A 12565-nucleotide genomic window follows, 5' to 3' on the forward strand; every position below is an offset into this window, starting at 1 on the left:
CGGTCCCCGCTGCTGTTCAGTTTCGATCTTCTGCTCTGACGCAACCGGAAACAGGAAGTTGCAGCAGAGCAGAAGATTGAACACTGAGCAGCCGCGCGTGCATGGCTCTTTGGGAAAGCGTGCATGTCGCCGAAAAACAAAACCTACAAACTAAGGTGAGGCGAAGGGAGAGAGCTGGCTAAACAGTAGGATCGATTGAGCAGGCGAGTGGTGGCTGCGGGGACCGTGCGATCACTCGTGTTCCCGGCTCAAATTGGAAGGAGGGAGTGAAAGGGAAAAGGATTCTGGACCAAGGGGATGAAGACGGAAAGAAAAACCCACAGCAGGAAAGAAAGGGAAGGACAGGCAGGTGAGCCAGATGCTAGAAGCAGGGAGGGGGGGGGGAAGAAAGAGGGAAAAAAGCTAGATGGGGTTGAAAAGAAGAGACACACTGGTATGGAAGAGGAAGATAGGAGAAATCTGGACACAGGAAGGTAACAGAAAGAGGGGAAATTATGTGCATGGGGCATAGGGACAGAGACATAAAGGGGACGGTATATGGACACGGGGGGGGGGGGGCAATGACAGATACATAGGGGAGATATTAGAAATGGAGAAAATAGGAGCACAGAAGCGAGATGGTTTGTGGGGATGGGACAGGGACCGAGCTCGCAGGCTCCAGTGGCTTGCACAAATTACATTGTAACGTGCCATGAAAATAAGAGGGAGGAAGGTAGATAGATAAGCCACGTGAGAGGAGCTGAAGGGTAGTAGAAAGGAACAGATGGTAAAGGAACATAAGAACATAAGCAGTGCCTCCGCCGGGTCAGACCATAGGTCCATCCCGCCCAGCAGTCCGCTCCCGCGGCGGCCCGAACAGGTCATGGCCTGTCTGAGTCACCAGAAGGGGCCCCCTTGCCACCTTGGTTTCCCATTGAGTCCTATCTTCCCATCGAAGTCCTAACCCTCCGGTCTTGCACATCCATGAACTGGTTGGATTTCTATACTTATTTCCTGGTTAGCTTTCTATACCTGTGTTACATCCCAGAACCTCTCTCAGTATCCCACGATCCCCCTATCCCTCAGGAATCCGTCCAATCCCTGTTTGAACCCTTGTACCGTACTCTGCCTTATCACTTCCTCTGGTAGCGCATTCCAAGTGTCCACGACCCTTTGGGTGAAAAAAAACTTCCTTGCATTTGTTCTGAACCTATCTCCCTTCAGTTTCTCCGAATGCCCCCTCGTGCCTGTTGACCCCTTCAGCCTGAAGAATCTGTCCCTATCCACCCTCTCTATGCCCCTCATGATCTTGAAGGTCTCTATCATATCTCCCCTGAGCCTCTTTTTCTCCAGAGAGAAGAGCCCCAGCCTATCCAACCTCTCGGCGTACGGGCAGTGTTCCAGCCCTCTTACCAGCTTCGTTGCTCTCCTTTGGACTCTCTCAAGTACCGCCATGTCCTTCTTGAGGTACGGCGACCAATATTGAACGCAGTATTCCAGATGCGGACGCACCATCGCTCGATACAATGGCATGATGACTTCCCGCGTCCTGGTTGTTATGCCCCTCTTTATGATGCCCAGCATCCTGTTGGCTCTTTTCGAGGCTGCTGTGCACTGTGCAGATGGCTTCAGTGATGCATCTACCAGCACACCCAAGTCTCTCTCAAGACTGCTGTCTCCCAACGATGCCCCCCCCAATTTGTAGTCGAACAACGGGTTCTTTTTCCCTATATGCATGACCTTGCATTTTTCCACGTTAAATCGCATTTGCCATTTGTTTGCCCAGTCTTCCAGCTTGTCCAGGTCCCTTTGTAGGTCCTCACACTCCTCCCTGGACCTAACTCTGCCGCACAGTTTGGTATCGCCTGCAAATTTTATAACCTCGCACTTTGCCTCCTTTTCCAGGTCATTGATAAATATGTTGAAGAGTAACGGCCCCAGCACCGATCCCTGTGGCACACCGCTCGTGACTCCCCGCCAGTCAGAGTATTGTCCCTTTACTCCAACCCTCTGCAGTCTACCCGACAACCAGTGCTCGATCCATCTGTGCACATCCCCTCCCACCCCGTGGTTCCACAGCTTCCTAAGCAGCCTTTCATGTGGCACCTTGTTGAAAGCCTTTTGAAAATCAAGGTAAATGATGTCTATAGGTTCCCCATTGTCCACCCGACTGGGTGGGAAGGGTGGTGGTGGAAAGGAATAGGACAGACATTGAAGGAGGGTGGAGAGGAACAGACCCTGAAGGGAAATGTGGAAGACAGAGTGGGAAGAAGACAGATGCCAGACTATGGGGGAGCGGAGGGAAGAAGATGGGTGCTAGACCAATTGGGGGGGGGGGTGAAGGGAGAGGCACAGTAACAGCAAATGGAAGACGTAGAGAGAAGACACACAGTGGATGGAAGGAATTGAATGAGAAGATGTGGAAAGCAGAAACCAGACAACAAAGGTAGAAAAAAAAATTATATTTATTTATTTATTTATTTTTTGCTTTAGGATAAAATAGTATATTAGTTGTGTTGATAAAAATTTATAAACAAAGCCCTGCCAGCTGAACATCTCTTTCTCTAGTTCAGCAGCAGGAACTTTGATTTATAAGAAAGGAATAAGCTAAATATTACAGTACTAAGGCTTATATGGATGCAGCGGGGACGGTGACGGGGCGGTGAAAGGGATGGCGGTGACGGTGATGGGGCGGTGAAGGGAACGGCTGTTGACGAAGAGCTACGTGTGTGTCTTTCTTCGATTCCAGCCAGAATATCAGCTTTGTGTTCAGCCAAACAGGCCCAGGTTTCGCACTGAATAAAGTATTTTATAATTTTTCACTATTCTGTTTACTTAATATTTCATAATAAAGTAATTATAAAATACTTTCTTTGTGTTTATTTGATTCCTATTCAAGAGAATTACTTTATATATAGTCAATATAGGCACAGAGTTAAATTTTTTAACATTTTCTAATGGTGGTGTGCCTCGTGATTTTTTTCATGAAACAAGTGTGCCTTTGCCCAAAAAAGGTTGAAAAACACTGCATTAAACATACAAAAGACAGGCCCTACTCAGCATTTCTAAACCAAAAGTTCTTTAGGGAGAGGTTGGATGAACCTTCCCATCAAAGAATTACTAATGTAAGGTGTCTGCAACTAGGGTGACCAGACATCCGGATTTCTCTGGACATGTCCTCCTTTTGAGAACATGTCCGGAGGTCCGGACGGCTTTTTAAAACATGGCACTTTGTCCGGGTTTTGAAAAGCCTCTCAATTGCATTGGGCAGGAGGCAATCCGTGCATGCACAGATTGTCTCCTGCCCAAACAAAGCAGGCAGTGGGGGGGGGGGGCAGAGTTAGGACAGGAGTGGGCAGGTCTAGGATGTCCAGATTTTACAATCTGGCAACCCTATCTGCAACAGCACTTAACTTTCAGGCTGGTCCGATTGAAGGGAAAGTGAGAAAAAATGGGGGGGATATGTAAATCATTTGCTTTTGAAGCCAATTTCACGACTGTTAACATCTCCATTACCATTTCCCCACTCGTCCAATAACACAGCAAAAGCAGACAAGGAAAAAAAAAAGCTTTTAATAATTTATATTTACAGAGATGCACAAGTACATTATTGTAAGCACATAATTGTTCTGCAGTGCAAAATTTCTTTGATCACATCACACAAGATTAACCCCAAAAGAAACATATCACACACTGTTAAGTACCTCTGTGGAAGTTTTTCCTTTTGGGTTTATACATGTTGAAACTAGGATATGCACAGACTGAGAAGCATGGCGGTAATTGACCCTGCTCTTGAGACAGGTAAAAGCCTACAATGTGGCTCCACAGCAGTGGAGAGAGACTTTGTCAGTCCTGAATCTTCTCCCTACACCTAAGCAAAGAGCCGCAGGGCTTAACTTTTCCTGTCAATCAACATGAATAGAGGCAAAACTCAAAAGTGACTTACCCTGTTTACAGACTTTTATGAAGCCAGCCTTACTGCAGAGGGAATTTTGCACAATTGCATGAAATTTTTGAAAAATTCTGGACATATAGTGTTAATTTGCAGTAGTTTTTTGATGTGCAGAATTCTCTCCTCTCAAGGCCTGAAATGCCCCTGCCTTTAACCTCAGGGTCAAGCCTTCCTTGTTTCTTTTTATACCAACTGCAGTTCTCTCACCAGTTCCCAACAATCCCTAAATTTGTCTGTTGCCAAAATAATTCCCTGTACTCTCACCCATTCCCCATGGCACAACCTCATGCTTGATTCCTTAACACTAATGGCACACTCAACATGCTCTGGGCCACCCCTCCCCCATTCCTATGGCACACACACTCCATAGCATGACTCCGTCTGCCCCAATGACACACACACTTGTGTGCTACTTACCTGCTTGAGCTTGTTTGCTCCTTGCCTACATGGCAAAGCATCCTCCTTTTCTGCCAGCCTAGCCCCTACTGTTCTTTTAAATTGTGCAGCTCTATGAACGCTGACATGGTTCAAAAACAGTCAGATCTTGTTTCCTGGATAAGGACACAGACTGATGTGGCAGGAAGAGAAAATGGTGCTCAACTGCACATGAATGGGGGGAGGGGGTTAATTGAAGAGAGCTACAAATGCTATTACCTATGTAGATAGCATACACAGGTAGGGAAGTATGTTTAAATGCCGTGCAGTACAATTGCACAGAATTCTCCAAGAGTAAGGGGATTAGAGCCACAATTTGAGACAACGGGAAAACAGGGTTCAATTTCTGCTTCTACTGATGTTCACTGTGAACTCAGATAAGCCATTTCACCCTCCACTGCCTGAGTACAGTTAGTAAATAGACCTTTTAAATTATAAACCTGATGGGAGAGGCAAATAACTTATTTGGATAAGTTCCTGGATGAAATGTCCAAAAACACATTAGGCAGGTAGACTTGGGAGAGCCATTGTTCATCTTTAGAATGAGCTATGAGGAACAGAGCTACTTTTTGGAAGCTGTCAAGTATTTGTAATCCAGATTGGCCCCTGTCAGAGACAGGATGCTGAGTTCGAAAGCCAGGGTTGCTATTTTGATTCAGACTAAGATCCTCCCCCAACCAGTCCAGTGGCTCCGTACATAGGGTCAATACCTGATCCAGGTTAACTGCAAATTATTGATTCTTCTCTGCTTTTGCAGTTATGGGGTGTGCAAGTCTACAAGTGCATCAGAGCAGAAGCAGAAATGGATCTGAGGTGGGACCGAGTCAGGAGATAAACTTGGGTACAGTGTGCATTTGTCAAGGCTTAGAGCAACTCTCATCAAAAAAAGCCTGGTTACAGATCTGCTCCCCCACTTGCTACTCTTCTTTGGTCAACTGACTAAATAATGGACCCAAACCAGGCACTAACAACCTCTACATCAGTGGTTCCCAACCCTGTCCTAGAGGAAAAGCTAGTTGGGTTTTCAGGATAGCCTTAATGAATATGCATGGGGCATATATGCATGCCTGTCATCTCCATTATAAGCAAATCTCTCTCATGCATATTTATTAATAATAATATTTTAATAATAATATTTTATTTTGTATACCGCCATACCCAGGGAGTTCAAGGCGGTTCACAACAGATAGATGAGTTACATACAGTGTGATTAGAAAAAAGATGAACATAACAAAGCAATCGTAGGGTCAAACTCGTTTACAATAACAATTTAGGTGAGGGAAGGGCCAAATACGGGGTACATACAGAGTGTGCTGTAGTGGATACAATTAAGTTTAAGAGAGGGGGGGAACGAAGCATATTAGCTGGAAAAAGGGAAAAATAAGGAAGAGGAGAGGGGGGGAGATGGGGGCGTTAAGGGATAGGTCTGTTGCAAAGAGGGTTTTAATCTGTTTTCTAAGGTGGAGAAGGGGAAACGTTATGGCGGAAGAGGGGAGCGTTAGGGATTTGGTTCGTTAAAAAGTAGAGTTTTGAGCTTTTTAACGGACCAAATCCCTAACGCTCCCCTCTTCCGCCATAACGTTTCCCCTTCTCCACCTTAGAAAACAGATTAAAACCCTCTTTGCAACAGACCTATCCCTTAACGCCCCCTTCCCCCATCTCCCCCCCCTCTCCTCCTCCTCTTCCTTAAGGCTATCCCAAAAACCTGACTGGCTGGTGGTCCTCCGGGGCAGGCTCTACCTAATGTGGAATTGTACCTGTAAAGAGTAGCTTTCAGTTCAGTTTTTACACGTAAATTCCAGTATTTCCACACAAATTGTAAATTCCAGTATTTCCTCACAAATGGCAAATAGAGCTTCTATTAATAACCACCAGAGTGTACCCCATCCCAAAACGCAGCAGATCGTATTATTGCACCTATACAGAAAAATTCACATCTTTTCAGATTTCTGGATTTTTTCTTTTCTATTTTACTCTAAACCACAAAGGCATTATTTACTAATTTTAACCTATTCTGTTGACAGCTGCAAACTAGGCTGCAGTGAAAGGCATTTCTGACTACCTTTAAATGAGTTGTGTTTGCAGCTCCTGGGCCAGAGACTGCAGTCCTATTTTGCCAGCCCTGAAACCAACAAAGAGCACTTCTGCGTACCCTGCCAGACCTTGCAGTAGTCACTTGCTCTCTAAGAAAGCCATAGAGATGATCTTTAGCCAGGGCAGTGCTGCTCTCTACACCATACACAGACAGAGAGGGAGCCCTCAGGACTAGGGCCCAAATCAGGGAAACAGTCACAAGAATGAAAGTTTTTGCGGGCCAGAGCCTTAGTGGACTATGACACAGCTTGATGACACCAGGCCGAACACTACTTAGTCCCAGCTCACCATATTTACCCCAAAGAGGGCTGGAAGAGGGGGAGGTAGCAACAATACAGCAAGAAGCAGCTTGAACATTGGCACGTAAGAATCTACGCAAGCATGGAGAAGTCACAGATAGAGAATGACATAGGGACAAATTTGGTCCTGGTCCTGGCCCCGGCCCCATGGGATCTCAATATCCCTGTCCTGGCCCCATGAGTTCTGTCCATTCCTGCAAGCTCTGCCTTATCTACACAAGTTCAAACACTTATGATTTTAAAGTGTTTGAGGCTTGTGCAGATGAGGACAGAACTTGCAGAAATGAGGCAGAAGCAGAGTTTGCGGCGACGGGAGAGGAAATCAAGATCCTGTGGGGACGGGGACAAATTTACCCCACTCACAGACAATAGGGGTCCACCTGAGATTACCACAAGCTCTTGTAAACAGGGGAACAGAACTTGAAAGACAAGAGTTGAGAAAGTGGAGTGCAAATATAGACCTTCCTGGGGTGCTCAAGGTCAATCCTTGAGGGCAAAAACCAGTCAGGTTTTTTAGGATTTCCACAATGAATAAGCATGAGATCAATTTGCATGCAAACAGAACTCATGAATATTCAATAGGGAAAGTCTCCGAGGAGCGACATTGAGGATCTCTGCCTTAAACCCTCTCTCTTCCCACCCCACCCGTAATGAGACTAGGTTGCCCCTTTCATAGCGTTTTTTGCTGAGCTGCCCAGGCAAGAACACCGAGTTCACATTTCAGAAATAGATTCAGCTATTCTCTACTACCCTGTGTTAGGCTGGGGCTACCAAATGTCCGGATTTATCCGGACATGTCCTCTTTTTAGAGGACTGCCCGGTGTCCAAATGGATTTTAGAAAATCTGGCACTTTGTCCAGATTTTGGATGGCCCTGGCTCTGCAAGAACTTGGAGACGCGTCTGGAGGCCCTCTGAGCATGCACGGATGAGATGCGATGATGTTGCAAGGATGCGCATGACATCACTGCGTCACATCTGCATATACTGAGGCCTTCCAGCTGTGGCCCTGAGTTCTGGGAAGGAGATGAGGCTGTACAGAAACATAGAGCATGATGGCAGAAAAGGGCCGACAGCCCAACAAGTCTGCCCACTCAAATAACCCACCCCCTAAGCACTTCCTCGAAGTGACCCCACATGTTTATCCCATTAATTTTTAAAATTGAGCACGTTGCTGGCCTTTACTTCCTGAAGTGGAAGATTATTCCAATGATCAACCACTCTTTCGGTGAAGAAATACTTCCTAATGTCCCCATGAAATCTCCCACCCCTGATTTTTAGCGGATGCCCTCTTGTCGTCATAGGTCTGTAAGGAAAAAGATGTCTTCATCTATCTCCATATGGCCAGTAACATATTTGAACGTCTCTATCATGTCTCCCCTCTCTCTACGATCCTCGAGAGTATAGCTGCAGCCTACCTAGACGTTCTTCATATGGAAGATCCTTGAGTCCTGAGACAATCCTAGTGGCCAATCTCTGAACCGACTCCATTCTCAGCATGTCCTTTCGATAATGTGGTCTCCAAAATTGAACACAGTATTCCAGATGTGGTCTCACCATGGACCTGTAAAGCGGCATCACCACTTTGGGCTTTCGGCTGACGAAACTTCTCCGGATGCAACCCAGCATTTGTCTAGCCTTGGATGAAGCTTTCTCCACTTGATCGGCAGCCTTCATATCTTCACTAATGATTACTCCCAGGTCCCGTTCTGTAACAGTTCTAGTTAAGGTTTCACCGTTCAAAGTGCAAGGGTTTCCGCTACCAAGGTGCATAATTTTACACTTCTTGGCATTAAAGCTCAGCTGCTAAATAGCAGACCATTTCTCCAGTAAAAGTAGGTCCTGTGTCATACTGTCGGGTATGGTACCTCCGCCCACTTCATTGCATAATTTAGTGTCGTCAGCAAATAATGCAATTTTACCCTGAAGTCCCTGAGACAGATCTCGTACGACGATATTAAATGGGAGGGTTAGGGGTGGGGCAGAACTGATCAGGGCAGGGCCACATGTCCTCTTTTTCTGCCATGTATGACTCAGCTACAGTTTAGAACTAGAAACATGATGGCAGATAAAGGCCAAATGGGCCATCTAGTCTGCCCATCCACAGTAACCATTATCTCTTTCTCTCTCCAAGAGATCCCACGTGCCTATCCAAGGCCCTTTTGAATTCAGTCACAGTCTCTGTGTCTCCACCACCTCTTCTGGGAGACTGAAATTTTAACATGACAACCCAAACTACTTGCTTCCCACACTTTGTTATTCTCTACAGCAGGGGTTCTCAACCCAGTCCGCTGGCAACATTCAGCTGGTCGGGTCTTCATGATATTCACAGCAAATATGCATGCCCCACCTCTCAGTGTATACAAATCTATTTCATGCATATTAGTGCTGCTCGATTCACATCGATTCACCAATTCATTTTGGGTGAATCGATTTGAATCGATTCAAACCCCCCCCCCCCCCCAATCAGCATCCCGATTCACTCTGACCCTTCCCCTTCACCCCCTAAAGCAGGATCCGCAGCGCTGCCTCTTGCTGGCTGGCGCTGCCGCTCCAGCTTTAGAGAGCAAGGGGGGAGGGACAGTCCGGAAGTGCTGCAGTGTCCGGTTTCCCCCCCTGGCCTCCCGCGGCTCTTTACCTGATTGCAGCAGAGAGCAGCCTGCAGAAAGAATCGCGGGTACTTTAGCGATCCTTGCAGGTTGTCATAGGCCTCAGGAGCTGTCGTCCTTCTGCCGCAGTCCTGCCCCCTCCTCTGACGTCAAAGGCAGGATCATGGCAGAGGGACGACAGCTCCGGAGGCCTATGGCAAACTGCAAGGATCGCTAAAGTACCCGCAATCCTTTCTGCAGGCTGCTCTCTGCCGCAGTCAGGTAAAGGGAGGCACGGAAGGCCAGAGGGGAACACACAGGCCTTCCAAGGGGGGGGGCAGTCCTTCAGGGTGGAGGTGCAATCCTTCGGGGGGGGGGACAGGCCTTCAAGGGGGGGTGGAGGTCATCGGCGGGAGGTACAGTCCTTTGGGGGAGGACAGGCCTTCAAGGGGGAGTGTAGGTCTTCAGGGGGATGTGCAGTCCTTCGGGGGGGGGGGGGGACAGGACAGGCCTTTAAGGGGGTGTAGGCCTTCAGGGGGTGCAGGCCTTCAAGGGGCTGCAGGCCTTTAGGGGTGGGGTGTAAGCCTTCAGGGGGGAGACAGACCTTTGGGGGAGGTACAGTTCTTCAGGGAGACAGGCCTTCAGGGGTGGGGTGCAGACCTTCAGGGGAGGGGGCCCTGTTGTAGAAGTACACAGAAGGAAGGAGGGAAGAGGGGGGGTTCAAAGAGACTTGCATATGCCGGACTTTGGGGGAAGAAATAATGGGTCTAAAAACAGAGGAATGGGAGAAAGATGGTGGATAATGGAATTTAGGGAGGGAAGGAACAGAAAGGGAGAGAAGTTGGACACAAGGGATGATGTGGAGGGGGGATAGAGATACTGGATAGGAGGGTAGTTGGGAACCAAAAGGCAGAGATGGTGGACCCTGGGGTGGTGGGGAAGGAGGGAGAAATGCTGGATGAAAGGGTAGTTGAGAAAAGATGGATCTGTGGATAGAGATGAAAAAAAGGAAAGATACCAGACCTCCAGGGGAGGGAAGGGAAGGGAAACGGAAGGGGAGGACAGAGATAAAAGATTGATGGTTAGCATGGAGAAAGAAGAAAACAAGGAGACCCTGGCAAGCAAGTTATCAGAAGACAACCAGAGCCTGGGACCAACAAGATTTGAATATTGACCAGACAACAAAAGGTAAAAAAACTAATTTTATTTTATGTTTTGTGATTACAATATGTCAGATTTGAAAAGTGTATCCTGCCAGAGCTGTTGTTAGACTGCAAACGTGAGCTAGGATTTAACAAAGAGAGGAAAAGTCTTTTTTGTTTATTTATTTTGTTTACACCACTGCACCAGTGTGGTTAGAAGAAGGCAAAGGGGTGAAGAGGTTATAAAATAAACCCACCATGATGTTTTATAAAAACACCCAATTGGGCAGGAAAATCGAATCGAATCATCGATTCAATAGGCTGAATCGAATCAAATTTTTTTTTCCTAAAATCGGGCAGCACTAATGCATATTTACTGAGGATATCCTGAAAACTTGACCAGCTGGATGTGGCCTGCGGACTGGATTGAGAATCCCGACTATCAATTAGTGCCAAGTTAAAACTTACAGAACAAGCCCACATGTCCCTGCTAGGCTCAACTATCTAAGTGTGCTTCAACAGGGAGAAATTATCTCACTGTATTAATTACATTCATTCAGTTTGATATTCATTAACAGTTTATGGTACCTCAGCGGGCCACCACTTACTCGATTACTCTCATGGTACGTGGCTTTATGTTCACCCTCCTCATTGGGACCAATATTTTTTTTAATTTTTATGCTTATTTGCAATATTATAAGTGCGTAATTCACTACTAAAGGTACTTAGCTTTAAGCTGTTGGCTTGTTTAGCAAGACGCTGTATATGGGAGTTTTTGTAACAGCCCCAACATGTTTCGCCCGTGTATATTAGTGGGCTTCCTCAAGGCTCCAACTCCCGTTCATAAACATTCTGCCTCCAAAGCGCCAAAGCGAAATCTATCTAAACACGTTGTGAGGTACAGATGCCTTTGGCAATGTAGAGAGCCTAGCCACAATATACACCAGGGAGTGGTATATCCTGCAGTATCCTGAATGACTGGTGGGGATGCCCAACCTGCTTTCCAGCCACTGATGTCCACACTCCTTGCACATGCTCAGTTTGTACACATGAATTGAGTGCAAGGAGTGTCGGCACTGGTGGCTGCTACCAGGGCAAGATTGAGCCTTGGAGCTCTTCGTCTAGCAGGGCTTGGGCAGCCCCACCAGCAAATGTAACATTTTTAATGGAAGAGGGGGAGGCAGCAGAGAGGAATGGGTGTCCCCCCTCAAAAAAGGGTGTCCCTGCACCAGAAGTGGGCAACCACAGTCCTCGAGTGCTACAATCCAGCTGGGTTTTCAAAATTTTCACAATGAATACGTATCTGCATAAAATTGCAGCTAAGAAGCTGTACATGCAATTTCATTGTGGAAATCTAGCAAATCAGACTGGGTTGTGGCCTTTGATAACCGCGGTTACTCACCCCTAGAGTTCCCATCCACAGGATCCGGATTTCACGTTACACCTTTCAGCCCTCAGTCACTCTATATAGAGCAGACTATATTCTCAACAGCTACTACATGGCTCACAGTCCCCCCCCTCTCCGAGCAACTTAGAAAACATGCTTTCACATTCACCGTTTTGCAACATTTGACCTGCTCTGCTGAAATAACAATGCAAATAGTTTTAAAAGAAAAAAAAAAAAAAGGTCCAGTTATAGTCCAATAGTACCAGTCCCGTAAGTTCCTACAGCACCTAACCCCAGTGCTGGCTGATCCTATAGCCCAGGTCACTCTTTCAAGTAGTGTTTCCTTTGTGAGGAAAGGGACGAGGGAGCGCAAGTCAACATTTCTGTGTATCTGTCCTTTCCTGGTAGCAGATCCTCCCTGCCTCTCATGCCAAGACATAGGCCATAGTTTTCCTGGTACATCCCATAATAGCATGGATAGCCCTCTGCCCCTCTATATAACCTACAGATGTACACCAGCTCCCGTCCCCTCCCCACTCAGATAAGGCAGTATGTGTATACACATACATTTTTAGTAAAGCTAGGGTATTGATACATGGGACGTAGACTCGCTGCATCAAGTGTGACCCTAATGTGCGCCCACAAAAACAAACAAACCTTAACCCCTCCTTCTAAATTATACCCCTCCCCC

The sequence above is a fragment of the Geotrypetes seraphini genome, chromosome 8 (assembly GCF_902459505.1).
Source record: "Geotrypetes seraphini chromosome 8, aGeoSer1.1, whole genome shotgun sequence".
NCBI classification, from domain to species: domain Eukaryota; kingdom Metazoa; phylum Chordata; class Amphibia; order Gymnophiona; family Dermophiidae; genus Geotrypetes; species Geotrypetes seraphini.